This window comes from Microplitis demolitor, chromosome 9 (genome assembly GCF_026212275.2).
Source record: "Microplitis demolitor isolate Queensland-Clemson2020A chromosome 9, iyMicDemo2.1a, whole genome shotgun sequence".
Classification (NCBI taxonomy): Eukaryota; Metazoa; Arthropoda; class Insecta; order Hymenoptera; family Braconidae; genus Microplitis; species Microplitis demolitor.
Genome location: NC_068553.1, coordinates 3411222 through 3426943, shown reverse-complemented (window position 1 = coordinate 3426943; position 15722 = coordinate 3411222). Strand labels below are relative to the sequence as shown.

General features: G+C 35.6%; 1 non-coding gene across 1 annotated transcript; it reads right to left on the bottom strand.

The window, feature by feature from the left end:
* Nucleotides 1-14278: 14278 nt before the first annotated feature.
* Trnad-guc (transfer RNA aspartic acid (anticodon GUC)) lies at nucleotides 14279-14350 on the bottom strand. Its single transcript has one exon. It is a non-coding gene; the product is annotated as a tRNA-Asp (tRNA).
* Between the last annotated feature and the right edge of the window lie 1372 nt (nucleotides 14351-15722).

Here is a 15722-nt window from a genome sequence, read left to right as displayed (position 1 = left end):
CGTTTTTTACGATTTTTTCTCCAATGATATCTCTCGAACGAATTTGAAGTGGCAATCGACGCATTACCCGGGTCGAAATATTTGGACTGATTTTAGTCTAAGTGCACTGCATTTGGACTAATTGGTCTGTATTTAAACTAGTTGATCTGTTTTTGGTCTTTTATAAAAATTTTAAGCTGTATTGATCTGCTGTTTTAAAAAACAATTGCAATACAGAAGGACAAAAATAGATTAATTCTGGAACTTAGAAAAATTTTGATTCTGAAATTGTGCAAGGACAAAACTAGATTAAATCGTGGACATAATAATTTTATTTATGTCTAGAAAAAATTTATAAAAAGTATTCTAAGATCGAGAATGGAGTTTTTTTTTGTTTACTATTTACTTAGTGCCTTTTGTTTAAAAATTTCGGCAGTTAATGATTATCTGACAGCTATATTTTTTAGTTGTCTTGATAGAATATTAATAATATTTAACGAAAGTAGTAAAATTGCCGTTAAAATCTCAACAAAAATTTCTTCAATTCACTGAATAAAGTCGAAAAATATTCTGACATTAAAAACCGTATCAAAATATTCCTCTGTAACATTGTAATACGAAATAGCAACAGCACGTTTTAAATATCAAGAAAATTTAAATAATCCTTTATATCTAGATGTTCGCGAATCACTTTCCATGAGCAGTAAGTTTGATTGAACTTTATTCATTCTTGTTATTTTTAATAAATCATGTGGTAACTAATTTTGTTCATAAATGGAAATATTAATTTTTTTTTTTAATTATTTTTTGAATTCAAATTTATTGCTTTTATATAACGCTTTTAATGAAGCAATGAATTGAAAAAAAATTTTGTCACGTAATTTTATTTTTTTAAATTAAGATTACTCAGTGTCGCACAATCTTTGAGTTTCTTAGAATAATTCATTTTTTAATGGTAAGGTTTTTCACCAATTATTCTTTAAATTAAGATTCTCTCTTTCATTTTGAATATAAACTTATAATAATAAATTTCTGTATTTATAAAAATATCTAACAGATGATGATAAGGAACTAAATGAGTTGGAGGTAGAAGAAGCCAGACTAAAATAGTTGATTTTTCTCAGAATGTATGTTTAAAGAAAGTCTCAGTTACTAGGATGCACTATCAAAAGAAAAGAAGGAGGATGAAGTTAAATTTTTTTTAAGTAATGTCTATATGTTAATTGAGGCTAATTTATTTATTAAATAAATATCATTTTATATCAGTGTGTAAAAAAATATCGAACTCTCATTAATTTTTTGTTTTTATTATTTATCATTATCATTATAAAAAAAAAATTTTAATCTGTTTTTGATCAAATATAGATTAAAATCAGACTAAAAATAATAAACAGAAGAAGTCGGATTTTGATTTAGATTACAATAAAAACAGACTAAAAATAATTGACAGAAAAAGTCTGATTTTGATCTAGATAAGAATAAAAACAGACTAAAAATTATTGAAAATAAGTCTGAAAATAGTCTAAATCAGGAATAGTAAGGGCAAAACTAGATTAAAATTCACATATTAATTAAATGTAAATAAAAACTAAAATTGAATAAAAATAACTTAAAATTTTTAGTTGATTAAAAACAGATCAAATTTTTCGACCCGGGGACACTTTAACTAACTAAGTTTCCAGTTGAATTTGAATATGCGCAATTGGTCTTAGATTGCCTTGTTTTTACTGGGCCCAGACATTCAAACTCGAGTCTTCGATCCAGGAAATTATAAAGAACAGTCTGTTGCCAAGAATAAAACATGAATTAAAACTTTAAGTGATGTCAGCTCTTGTCTTTAGTTCGGACAGATAACTTCACCCTCGTCTGATTTTTTTTTCTTCTTATTTAACGCGAATTCTACAGAGAGAATTTTTTGTTGAAATATACAGAACTAGTCCGGTAAAGCTTAAGCAACTAATAATACCAACCGGATTTTTTCACATTTCTCTCTATAAAATATCATTTCTAGTGTGCTATAGACAGTCATTTTATAGACAACGCTGAAAAACTCCGGCTGGAGACAGATGTGTCGCGACAGATTTACGGAACTGGAATTATACGTCAACGGAAAAATCTCTTCGAGTTCTCACGATTGAAATAATTTTAAATAATGTTTGCGCATGTTAAATAATTGTTAGCAGACAAAATATAAAAAACCTCCGGTATTGTCCTTTCCGCCATTCAGCTTTGGACCAGGAGTCTGAAAGCTCACACTCACGTTATTTGACATTCAAGAAAAGTGCACTGCAGCAAGAATACTCTATTCGGTGCATAGCTGATATATTTACGCTTACTAGAAAATGGTTTTCTATTTTTGGAAGCTTTGGAAGCTTAATAATATAATATGTATATGCTTGTTCTTATCAGAATGGAATTTTCCAAAAGAAATATATGAACATCGATTTTGTTATCATTTTGAAAATATCAGTTTTAGTTCATTCATAACTAGCCTAAAGGCATCACCTTATCGAATGTACAATTAGAACGAAAATTATAGGACTCATTCTAAATATAATCATTTATAAAATATAATAATGCTTATATGGCATAAATGTGATCTTCCTGTCGTTTTGTGAATATTTTTTTACATTTTTAGATCCAGTAGAATATTTCTGATAATTTTTAAAGTAATTTTTTTTTGCAAGTATGCGTGGGCGCGTAAGAGGATGTTATACAGGGCTTTCATAAATATTTTATGGTATATGGCAGAAAATATATTTCAGATACATTAGGAAAATATATGGAAATATATGATTCATTTATTTTCGTTATACATATTGCATACAATATAAAATTTATGAAATATTATATATTCGCTCATATATTTATTTCAGTATCATTCATATTCCAACGTATAATAGATTTAATATTTTATATTTAATACTCATGTATATTAACAAATATTTACCTATGTCTATTTACATCAGGACTGGGATTGAATCACATCCATGATTCAGTCAAGTAAAATTCATGAACAAAATACATTTCGTTCAATGACCAATACTTAGATAGTTGAAGAGAATTTTTTGCAAAGACCAGTCGTCTTATGATACTATGAATATTCGGCTTATTAGGATACTATCTTTTTGTTCCAATCTTAAAAAATTCATTCTGCTGTTTTAAGTCTGTGAGTAAAAACCTTCGTGTTCAATCAGGTTAACAAAAAGGTGTGAGTGTAAGGTTGTGAATTTTATCCCCACCATATTGTGACTTGAACTGAATAAAATACTTACGTTAGGAGTTACTCAAAACAATCTTTGAATTAAACGTCTGAACGAATCTTCGTGAGTAAAACGTTTAGTTCACAGCGTTTAAATCATTTAACTGCACTAGAACATTCAATAAAATTTGCTTATGAATATTATTGAGTTATGGGCCGTTAGTAAGATAAGCTACTCGCAAACTTAAAAATACCAATTATTACAAACTGCTCGTAAGAAAATTATTGTATAAAATTTTAGTAAAATATTATTTTACTTCAGAATAAGTAGCTGAGTATAATCTTGAAAAACATATAATAAATTTTTGAATAAAGATATAGTACATAGTGAACTAAGAATCTTTATATGTTGTGACGTTATTTTTCGTATGGGGGTCAAATCAAAGTGAACGTCACAAGCACCAACTGATTTTTACTGTATTTACGAGCATGGTAACTCAAGACTTAGAATTTAGCGTACAGGTATTAACGATTTTGATACAGATTTTTGATTTAAGTTAAGAATTAAATATGGAGTAACGTTTAGCTACAGTTATGGGTTTTGTTAAGGAAAATTATAGTAAAGATTTAGAATCAGAATTATGGGAATTTAATAGGGAATATTGTTTGAGATTAATGTTTGAGATAAAGTTGAGTTTGGTGTACAGTTTGGAATTTTGAGTATGTGGAGAAGTCAGTGTTACCGTGGAGCGGGACTTGAATTAGTCACCCGGTATCATCTGATGATAGAACCTAGTTCTATCCCTATGAGACTTCTTGGTAGATTGCAGAGGTCTAGCTGAAACGCTAGCGCTCCAGTATGTAAGGAATCTGATGGATGCAGATTGGGATCAGTTTTTGAGTTTTGGTTTGGCAGGCCTCAACAGTAATATTGTGACCGTTGCTGTTGTGGAAGCCGTTTGGTCATTTTTAATTGTTTTTGTCTGACAGGCCTCAGAGGACAAGCCATGACCACTTGTACCGCTGAGGAAGTCATAGGTCACTTAGTTTTAAGTTTACGATCCCAGCTGAAGTCTGTTCCAGGAGAGCAACTACCAAGGATATCCATACTCAAAGTTAGGTTTAGTGAGTACGCTTGGTGAGGTATAAGCCTCCAGTTATCGATATAGTAGAGTTTGGGAATTGATTTATGGATTTAGAATATAGAGGTCAGTTATAGATAATGATAAGATTTGGTTTTGGATTTTGATGATTGAGAAAAGGAGAGTCGAAGGGAGACCTTCGAAGAGTACGGACGTGAGCATTCAGCTCTGGTCGCTCGAAGCGAGCAGACGTGTCCAGAAATGGCGTTACAGTTCATGGCATTGCGGAAAGCTATAGATTGAGTATTGTTACAGAAGTATTATTTAAAACAGTGTAAGACGTTACTCGATATTTTATTCATCAGTAATCAGGTATGAAATAATTATTATAATTATCAATAATTAATTGAGTTCGAGTCAGAGTCTTGAGATACGATGCTACTGTTTTAATTAAAGAAAATATTTAAGAACTGAGAGAATTATGAGAATATCGGTACAGTTTAGAGTCATGTTCACGATTTATTGTTAATATTATTTTACAAAATAATTATACGAAATATGTTTAATTATTAAACCACTTGTCGTCTAATTGACGTCAATATTAGATCCATGTACGTTAGTTTTATGAGCTTTGTTAAAAGAGAATGTTCTAGAATATTGGTTTTATAAATTATTGTTCCAGGTTATTGGATATTAGTTGATTGTTAATTAGCTTTAGTAATTAATTAATTTATTTAGATGTCAATTTACCTTTTTGTTAAGATTAAGTTCATTGTTATTAGATTCATTATTTTGAATTGTTTGTACGAAGCTACAGTATTTTGTTAATTATTAAATAGAGATTTTAGATTATTTGTTGTTTAATAAAAATTGCAAATTCACCAATAATCTACATGAATTTGGAATGATGTAACCCGGACCACTCCCTCTCTCCATAAACCTACACACTGAGCGACACCATGGCATACCGTAACTCTGTTTTTAGTTTTCCAGTCTCTGTTTTTGTTTTGCCTATAAGTTCTGAGCAATTTTGTTAAGTTTTAGTTTTTTTATGTAGTTGCGTGGTTTTGGTGATGATTCCACAGATAAAAAATTATCCAGTTTTATTTATGCGTGGTTTTGAGATAGTTCCACAGATCAAAAATTTATCCAATTCTTAAGATTTACTGGTTTGGTGATTCCAGTGATAAAAATTACCTGGCGCCCTGATAGTATTGAGACTGGAGGCTAAAGATAGAGAACGAAGTTTGTAGCGCAAAGGAAATCTTGGCATATTACCGTATGCTTGAATCAAGATGGATTTTGTCGTTATAAAAATTGGCGCCCAAACGTGGGGCCCCATAAAACAAAAGGCCCATAACACCTAAAAGCCTTGCATCATTCATCCAATTTTGTGTAGATTTATTTGCAGTTTTTAGTTTTAGATTTTCGATTAGAATTCGTGACTTAAGTATTTGAATTATTTGATTTTTGAATTAAGGAATTATTAAGAAAAATAATTTCCGCTACAGAATATTAGCTATTATTAATCGTACAAATAAAACTATAAATTCCAGTTTATTTTTAGCTTATATCCTTTGTCTAATTCTTAGTGTCCACATGAAGAAAAATACCGATCGTAAAATATTATTTTATTTTGTTTCATTTCATTTTATTTTATTTTATCTCTAGCTTAAAATATTATTTAAGTTAGCCGAGGAAAAAATAACATACGTGGGATATAAAATTATAAAAGGAATCATATTTCGTACATCGTAAAGTCTCGAAGAGACAAACATAAGTGAACGATTCTGTCATAATTCTCAGTATCGAGTGTAAAAACAAAATTCTCATTGTAATATACTCAAATAATCCGCTAAAGAATGCCGATGGAAATATTCGTCTACAGTTCGAAGAACTACAAAGAGTCTTTGTTAAGTTCTCGAGTTACAGAGGATTAAGACGTTACTGCGTCTATAAGTTACAGTGTTGTAGTGTAAACAACAAGTTGAGGCATGTAAACCTCTCACCCCCTATGGGTTGAGGTGCAGAGTCGAAGACATCGACACGTGCCGCTACAGTTAGAGCGAGAGGCTCGCAATTCCAGAAAATCTCGGAAGTTGGCGGGGAAACGCAAGCCAGCCACACTTACCCTTAGGTGGGGTAACACTAGTAGTGGGTACGAGGGCCTCAGAGAGTCCCTAATTGGTTAAGACGCTCGGGTAGAAACTGATAACCAATTACAGACACCCAAAAGAATAATTGGGGGTACAACGAACATATCGACACCATCCGATAGAGTCATCCATTGTCCATCATTCCTTGGTGATTTTTCGTGTGCTTCAGACGTGTCTGCAGTTTCTCAAAATTTTATCAAAGTTCTTTGTGCTTAATAGCGTCCATTTTCCAGTCAGCTACATTTAATACAGTCATTAAATATTCAAATCAGCTACAGATAAATAATTAAATAAATTAATTGTTAATTGATTAATAGTAATATTAATTAATTGCGAATAATTGTTCAGTATAATAAATTGCGTTCTTCATTTATTATACCGATTCTATACAGTTACAGTTTAAGTTAATAATTATTCTTTAATAATTATTGGTTTAATTGTTGAAAAGCTACAGTGTGATTTACTAATTGTTTTACAATTATTAAATCATTTAATCAAAATAATTTAACAGTTCTGTTAAATAGTTACAGTCTAATTTATTAATTATTTTTTAATAATTAATAAATAAAATCAATTAAGTCAACGCTACAGAAAATATTGTACGGTAGATTCAGTTTAATAAATCAAAGAGTGCCTATAGTAAAACAGCAAGTATTACAGAAAGACATTTCATCAGCTTTGGTAAGTCTTGAGACCAAATAATTATACCTAAAAATATTTCTCGCTGAATATTATAAAAATACTTTTCTATCTGCTGTCTACAACTTTCTCTACCCTTCACACTCTTTGTACCCAGCTACAGAAAAAAAAAAGTGTAAATACCAAGTATACAGTAACGCTACAGTAATAAAAGTGAGAGAGGAAAAAAAAAAGGTGGCCTAAGCCTACTACCTCTCGAGTACCGGGTACCCTGAACCCGTAGTTACAGTGTAAATTTCTTTGTCTCATAAGACAACGCTACAGTATTTTCGTCCTTCCTTATTTTTCTATCATTTCTCTGTCTAAATAAGAAAAGGTAGTTTATTACACACGGTAAAAGTGCCTGCTAAAATGACGGGCGGACGAGGAAAGTCTAGTGATCCAGGTAAACAGAAAAGACCTGGTGAACGGGCGAACTCCAGTGAAGATGATGAAGATTCGAGATTTCATTTTCAATCACCGCTGAACCTGCTGTTTGACACAGAAAATGCAGCCGGTGGTGATGATACAGAAAAACGAGATACCAACGAAAGTGACAACGATCCACCAGCAGGATTCACTGGGACGATACCCAAGAATCAACGCTACAGTCGTGACTTTGGTCAACAAACCGAACACACGCAGCATACGTTGCATGTAAATGCAACAGATTATCGCCAATCACCACGAGGTCGATTCGGGAGACATTCAGTACGGCCAAGACCTGAAGATTATGAATTTCCGGGTGAGAATGACATGGACTACGATCCACGAGCTCCAGCACCCATACGAGCAACCACTCTGCTGAACATGATGCATAAGTGGCATGTACAGTTTAGTGGCGCACTCGACGAGGACGTCGAGAACTTCATCATGAGATTCGATGAAGGTTTAAGTATGGTTACAGTAAGAGATGAGGATTTAATTAAAGCCATCCCCTTCTCTCTACGTGGTGCGGCTTTGATATGGTATCGAGGTCGCGTACATAGCTTCAGAGGATGGTCTGATGTAAAGCAAGCTATGAGATCCAGATTTGCAGATCCAGACTATCAAATGTCGTTACGTGAAGAGATCTCAAATCGCACGCAGGCCCGCGAAGAGCCAATAAGTCAGTATATTGCCTGCATGAATGGCTTATTTTCACGTACTGATCCGCCATGGCCAGAGGTAGAACGGATTAGATACACGCATCGTAACATGCTACCGTCGCTCCAGTTAGTCATTTCAGTGCATGACTGTCATTCTATGGACGAGTTAGAGAGTCGTGCTATACGCCAAGAGCGTATAATACAGCGGGCGAGTAATTATCGACCACCACCATTACCTCGCAACTCAATGTGTCCCTCGTTTGCATACCAAGCGCAACCGAGACACCTACAGCAACGAGATTCTATAGGAGATAGAGCTCCAGAGTCCCGCGATCGCGATCGACGTCGTCATCGAATCGTTCAAGTGAGAGCAGCTCAAGATGATGAAGTAGAAGATGAAGAGAACGACTACTCAGAAGATGAGGTCGTCGCTGAACACCTCGACGCGCTCCAGCTAAGGAGACATGGCCGTCAAGCCAATAAACATCAGAGGTTCTCAGAGAGAACAAAACGGCCAGTTAAAGGAAACGATACTAGGGCTACCAAAGATTTGCTTGAACCCCTAGCATCCAGTATTGTTACAGATTCAGAGAAGTCAAAAACTGAGATTCCAGCTCCAGTTTTTGCAACACCAGCTAACGAGTTCCGATGCTGGAACTGCGATAAGACAGGACATCGTCATAGGAACTGTCCTGACCCTCGACGACGCTTTTGCTTCAAGTGTCGAGCATCCGGAGTGACAACAGTGAGTTGTCCTTTCTGCAATCCGGGAAACGGGAAGTAGTGAGTCATTCACCGACTCTAGACTCACTAGGCGATTGTACAGAGTCGGACATGACTTGCCAAGGTATGACCGGCACCGCTACAGATAGTTATGGTACTATAAGATTCGGTCAGGATGTGATTGACTTCACTCAGTCAATCGAAGGAAAAGATAACGAGCCACCGTTACCCGACGAGATGTATTATAGTAATCAGTTACAGAACACCCTTGAGAGCAACATCAAGAAGTCACCTACAGCTTTCTTTATCACAGTTTGGATAGCAGGATATCCACTGAAAGCTTTGATAGACTCAGGAGCCTCAAAATCATTTCTAGGACCTGAGGGAATTGCTCTAGTTACTCAACTACGTTTATCGCCTGAGACCGTACCAACACGACGAGTGATACTCGCGAACGGAGATGTACAGCGAGTTAATCAGATGACAGCGGTTGAGTTACAGATAGGAAATCAGACAGCTACAGGTTCACTTCGACAGGAGGTGGAAGGGGAACCAGAATTAATACATGGTCCGATCCAGGAGTGGCAAGCAAGGATGCGACAGCTAAACAACCTGCGGAAAAGCATCGTCCACGCGTTAGATACAGCATTCCAGAAACAAGCTCATTATTACAATCAACGACACCGAGATCGTGAATATCAAGAAGGAGACCTAGTGTGGAAAAGACATTTCTCATTGTCCAGTGGGTCTAAACACGTGTCAGCCAAGCTGAGTGATAAGTTCAGTGGTCCATTCACGGTATCAAGGAAAATATCACGCACGATATATGAGCTGAGTGATTTAGCAGGCCGAGTAATCGGAAGATTTTCTATTCAACACTTAAAACCTTGTATACCTGCTATCTGACTTTCTTTCTGTCTCTTTCTTGCTACAGTTATGATACGTTAAAGGCTACAGAACTTAATAAGTTGTTTGTTTCAGATTATTGAGTACAGTTACAGTATGTCGGGACAAGACAACAGAAATCTGCAGGAGGAGATGGATGGCCTCGAAGAGGTCTTGCTCATCGACTTGTCCGCCGACGACGACGAAGTATCGACGGCTACGACAATGCCGGAGATGCCTTTGGGAGACGAGGAAGCGAGTAATCCCTCCCAGAGAGAGATGCCAGAAAACCAGGGGGCATCAGGCTACAGCAAGGAGTGGGAGGCTAATCAGGAGGATTATGCCAGCGATACAGGTACGGAGACCGACAGCTTGTATGAAGGTCTACCAGGAGAGCTGCCGATGAGGCTTGATGAGAACACCTTATGGGACCCCATCCGCCCATACGTCAAGCATTTGAGGTGGCTTGACTACTTCAAGCCCGGTCTGCTCAAGGCACTGGGGAAAGTGGCCGTTCGTATGAGCCACCCCAGGGATATAGGTTGTCCGCTCCAGGAGCTATCTGGAGTGAAATTCAAGCGGTCCACTGCAAGTGACATCCGAGACGTGGATGCCACTCGTGATATGGGAGTGCAGGTTCAGCCGCTAACATTAGTTAGTTCCAGCACTCAGACTGAACTTGAGACCATGACGCTACAGACACCTATGGAGGTGGTACAGGAAGCGGTTTCAGCCACCTTAGGAACCGGAAAGAAGGTAGTGTCGTCCACCTCGACACCACCGAGCACTGCTCCAGTCATCAAGGAGGTACCACCCGCTCAAACCTCTGGATCCAGTAAGGGTCGACCCAAGTCACCACCAAGACCACCATCTCAATCCTTACTGGATTGGAATAAGAAGATTCGGGAGAGAGAGGCGGCGCGATCAGCTGCACCAACCCCACGAAAGACACCACTGGGGAAAACATCGGTGCAAGACAGGCTCCAGCGTGCCCGAGAACCGGCACACAGCACGACCTCAGCTCCAGGTCGAGAGAATGCGGCTCCAGCAGAAGAGATCAAGAGGAAGCAGTTCACGTGGATGGGCAAGCCACGTCTTTGTTGGAACTGCCGTAAAGAAGGGCATCCTTTCAGCGCGTGCCCAGAGGCCCGAAAGACTTTTTGCCAGATGTGCGGCAGGGCAAATTATACAGCCCGTACGTGTCCCAGTTGTGGAGAAAAGTGGAAGGCGATGGGACCGTACAAGAAGGAGTACGGAGGAAATGTTCCTCGGGAGCAGTTGAGGAAGGCTCCCAGACACCGAGAGGACGAGCGGTCACCTAACCGTGGTCGACCATATTAAGATTCCGTCTCCAAGCTACAGAAAAGGCAACGACATTGGCGCTATCGGACTACGATTGAATGATTTAAGATTTACGCTACAGTTAAAAGGAAAAGTATTTTTGTACCTCGCTACGGCGTCGTACTTACAGTGGCTTTAGCCGAGTGGAGTTATGAGAGGTTGTGGAACCGAAAGTTACAGGCAAATTTGCAAAAACCTGCATAGGTTTGATTAAAAGTATGTCTCAGGACATACGCGATATCGCTACAGTTATATGTTTCAGGTCGTGGGTTCGAGTAAACAGTATTAGAAGTTTCGAGGATGAGAGAATTCGAACCACGATCATGCTAGAAAGAATCAGCAGTATAGTTCCAGAGTCAATAAAACAAACGCATGCAGAGATCGGCTTCAGACTTCAGGATACAGTCCAAGACGACGTACATTCACCGTACCGTAAAATCTTCCCCAGGAGGACGGGAGTTGTGACGTTATTTTTCGTATGGGGGTCAAATCAAAGTGAACGTCACAAGCACCAACTGATTTTTACTGTATTTACGAGCATGGTAACTCAAGACTTAGAATTTAGCGTACAGGTATTAACGATTTTGATACAGATTTTTGATTTAAGTTAAGAATTAAATATGGAGTAACGTTTAGCTACAGTTATGGGTTTTGTTAAGGAAAATTATAGTAAAGATTTAGAATCAGAATTATGGGAATTTAATAGGGAATATTGTTTGAGATTAATGTTTGAGATAAAGTTGAGTTTGGTGTACAGTTTGGAATTTTGAGTATGTGGAGAAGTCAGTGTTACCGTGGAGCGGGACTTGAATTAGTCACCCGGTATCATCTGATGATAGAACCTAGTTCTATCCCTATGAGACTTCTTGGTAGATTGCAGAGGTCTAGCTGAAACGCTAGCGCTCCAGTATGTAAGGAATCTGATGGATGCAGATTGGGATCAGTTTTTGAGTTTTGGTTTGGCAGGCCTCAACAGTAATATTGTGACCGTTGCTGTTGTGGAAGCCGTTTGGTCATTTTTAATTGTTTTTGTCTGACAGGCCTCAGAGGACAAGCCATGACCACTTGTACCGCTGAGGAAGTCATAGGTCACTTAGTTTTAAGTTTACGATCCCAGCTGAAGTCTGTTCCAGGAGAGCAACTACCAAGGATATCCATACTCAAAGTTAGGTTTAGTGAGTACGCTTGGTGAGGTATAAGCCTCCAGTTATCGATATAGTAGAGTTTGGGAATTGATTTATGGATTTAGAATATAGAGGTCAGTTATAGATAATGATAAGATTTGGTTTTGGATTTTGATGATTGAGAAAAGGAGAGTCGAAGGGAGACCTTCGAAGAGTACGGACGTGAGCATTCAGCTCTGGTCGCTCGAAGCGAGCAGACGTGTCCAGAAATGGCGTTACAGTTCATGGCATTGCGGAAAGCTATAGATTGAGTATTGTTACAGAAGTATTATTTAAAACAGTGTAAGACGTTACTCGATATTTTATTCATCAGTAATCAGGTATGAAATAATTATTATAATTATCAATAATTAATTGAGTTCGAGTCAGAGTCTTGAGATACGATGCTACTGTTTTAATTAAAGAAAATATTTAAGAACTGAGAGAATTATGAGAATATCGGTACAGTTTAGAGTCATGTTCACGATTTATTGTTAATATTATTTTACAAAATAATTATACGAAATATGTTTAATTATTAAACCACTTGTCGTCTAATTGACGTCAATATTAGATCCATGTACGTTAGTTTTATGAGCTTTGTTAAAAGAGAATGTTCTAGAATATTGGTTTTATAAATTATTGTTCCAGGTTATTGGATATTAGTTGATTGTTAATTAGCTTTAGTAATTAATTAATTTATTTAGATGTCAATTTACCTTTTTGTTAAGATTAAGTTCATTGTTATTAGATTCATTATTTTGAATTGTTTGTACGAAGCTACAGTATTTTGTTAATTATTAAATAGAGATTTTAGATTATTTGTTGTTTAATAAAAATTGCAAATTCACCAATAATCTACATGAATTTGGAATGATGTAACCCGGACCACTCCCTCTCTCCATAAACCTACACACTGAGCGACACCATGGCATACCGTAACTCTGTTTTTAGTTTTCCAGTCTCTGTTTTTGTTTTGCCTATAAGTTCTGAGCAATTTTGTTAAGTTTTAGTTTTTTTATGTAGTTGCGTGGTTTTGGTGATGATTCCACAGATAAAAAATTATCCAGTTTTATTTATGCGTGGTTTTGAGATAGTTCCACAGATCAAAAATTTATCCAATTCTTAAGATTTACTGGTTTGGTGATTCCAGTGATAAAAATTACCTGGCGCCCTGATAGTATTGAGACTGGAGGCTAAAGATAGAGAACGAAGTTTGTAGCGCAAAGGAAATCTTGGCATATTACCGTATGCTTGAATCAAGATGGATTTTGTCGTTATAATGTATATAAATATATGCATAGAAAAGGGGGGTGAAATGGGATTTTTAAGGAAAAACTAAGTTTTTGAAGACCATGGTAAAAATCGTGTAAGTTTACCAAGTTTACCGGAGACTACCATTTTTGGTTTTTTTCTACGCGTAAATTCCGATATTTCTAATTTACTACAAAAATGTTAACTTTCATATCGATATATTCTGATATATTCAACTAAATATTACGGGAATGACGAAATGCCAAGTTTCTACTTCTCTTTCAAAGAAGTATCGCTTTAACGATGGCTCTAACATATGGAAAACTACCAAGTCATAGGAATAAAAATTTTTTTTCTTTAAAATGGCCTCAAATAATGCTGTTCGAATAGTGCATGATTTGAATTGAATGTTACTATCCCTTTGAAATTGGAATCGAATAGTTCAACATACCCGTAAATTTTCGAAATGTTCGAATTCACAAATTTTCGAATCATTCATAAGTTTTCGTATTTTTTGATTTGGATTCAAACGTTTGTTCGAATATAAAACTTAACTTTAACATATGATAAATTATTCAAATTTTTTTTCAATAATCTACGAATAATTCGTATTTTTCAAGTGATTTCAAAAATGACTAATAATTAAAACTTTTGATTTATCAAAAAATGTTCATTAGTTTATTGTACATATCAAAATAAAAAAAAAAAAAAAAAAAAAAAATTAAGTCTCTCTGGCGGGGAATCGAACCCCGGTCTCCCGCGTGACAGGCGGGGATACTTACCACTATACTACCAAAGATTTGACATGGTAGGTGATACATCGTAGACATACTTAAACGAATACTGGCTTGAACGCAACAGCGGAGCTCTGTTAGGGAATCGGATAGGTAGTGGGGGCGACCCCCACTACAAAAGTTTGTCTTTATTTTCCATCATGATTATCAGCGTAAGAAAACATTTATCGTCATAACAGGTGATTTCTTATTCATAATTTGAAAAAAAAAAAATAATCATTCGCGTGCATTTTTATGTATTTATATAATGATTTTTTTTTTTACTATAAATAGAATATTAAAATCATCACGTAGCTCTGACACCGATTCACGTTAATTGTTATTACTTTGCGTATTTTATTGTCAATTTGTGTGTAGCGAGTGTGATGAACGCACACAAATAAACATTTGACGTACGTAATTGATGTGGTAACAGTAGAATACATAAGCAGCTATTTACCGACAAAATAACGAGCGCTAAAATGGTATTTATACCACATAAGTAATAAATTGTTTTTTTCTTCATTATCTGCAACCCAATGCGCTCGAAATTAATCGTAAAAATACCCTTCTCGGGTTAATTAATTTAAAGTATAATTACATTTTTTTCATTAGGAGATTAAAAATCAGATCAAAGGTTCCTACCTTTAAACACAAAAGCCAAATAATTTTGTATCTCTGTTACAAAAAAAAGTATGCAACATGTTACTAACATTAAAGCGCATTGCGTTGCTCGAAGTAATACCAGAAAAGTAAAAGTAAAAAGTGCTTAACAATTGTTTCATACGAAATTCCTAGATCGTTGAGGCTGAAAAATACATGAGCGCCTGCGGTGGATATTTTACTCATGTATATACTACACATATACTTTGGAATACAAGATATAGAGAGTTATCGGTTGGACTGAGATTATAGAAGTCAATATTCGAGAGGCGAGAAAAATATTGTCTTTACTTAAGCATAATAAAAATAAATCTGAAGAACAGTAGACCTTGCGGGACTGCCCCAAAAATTTCGGCCGTTTTCGATCTCTATGAACTCAAAAATATCAATGTGAATACATTTTCGAGCTAGAAAATATTCTCGAATACATTTGTTTTTGATTTTTTTAAGCTCGAAAAGTTATCTCTCGATTCGATTGACGAAAGTTAAAAAAAATAAAAAATTATTCGAAAAATTACGTTAATTGTTATTTTTCTACTTTTCTTTATCGATATCTTTTGAACTGATTAATAGATCTTAATGCCCAATATAGTATTCAATGCAGTTCTCCGAGCTCTACTGTTTAAATATGTAAGAGTCAATTAATTCTTATGATACTCGAATAAAAAACACGTTTTAGAAATTCATTTGTCATCGATTTCTCTCTAATGAACAATCCAATTCAGTAAGTTAAGG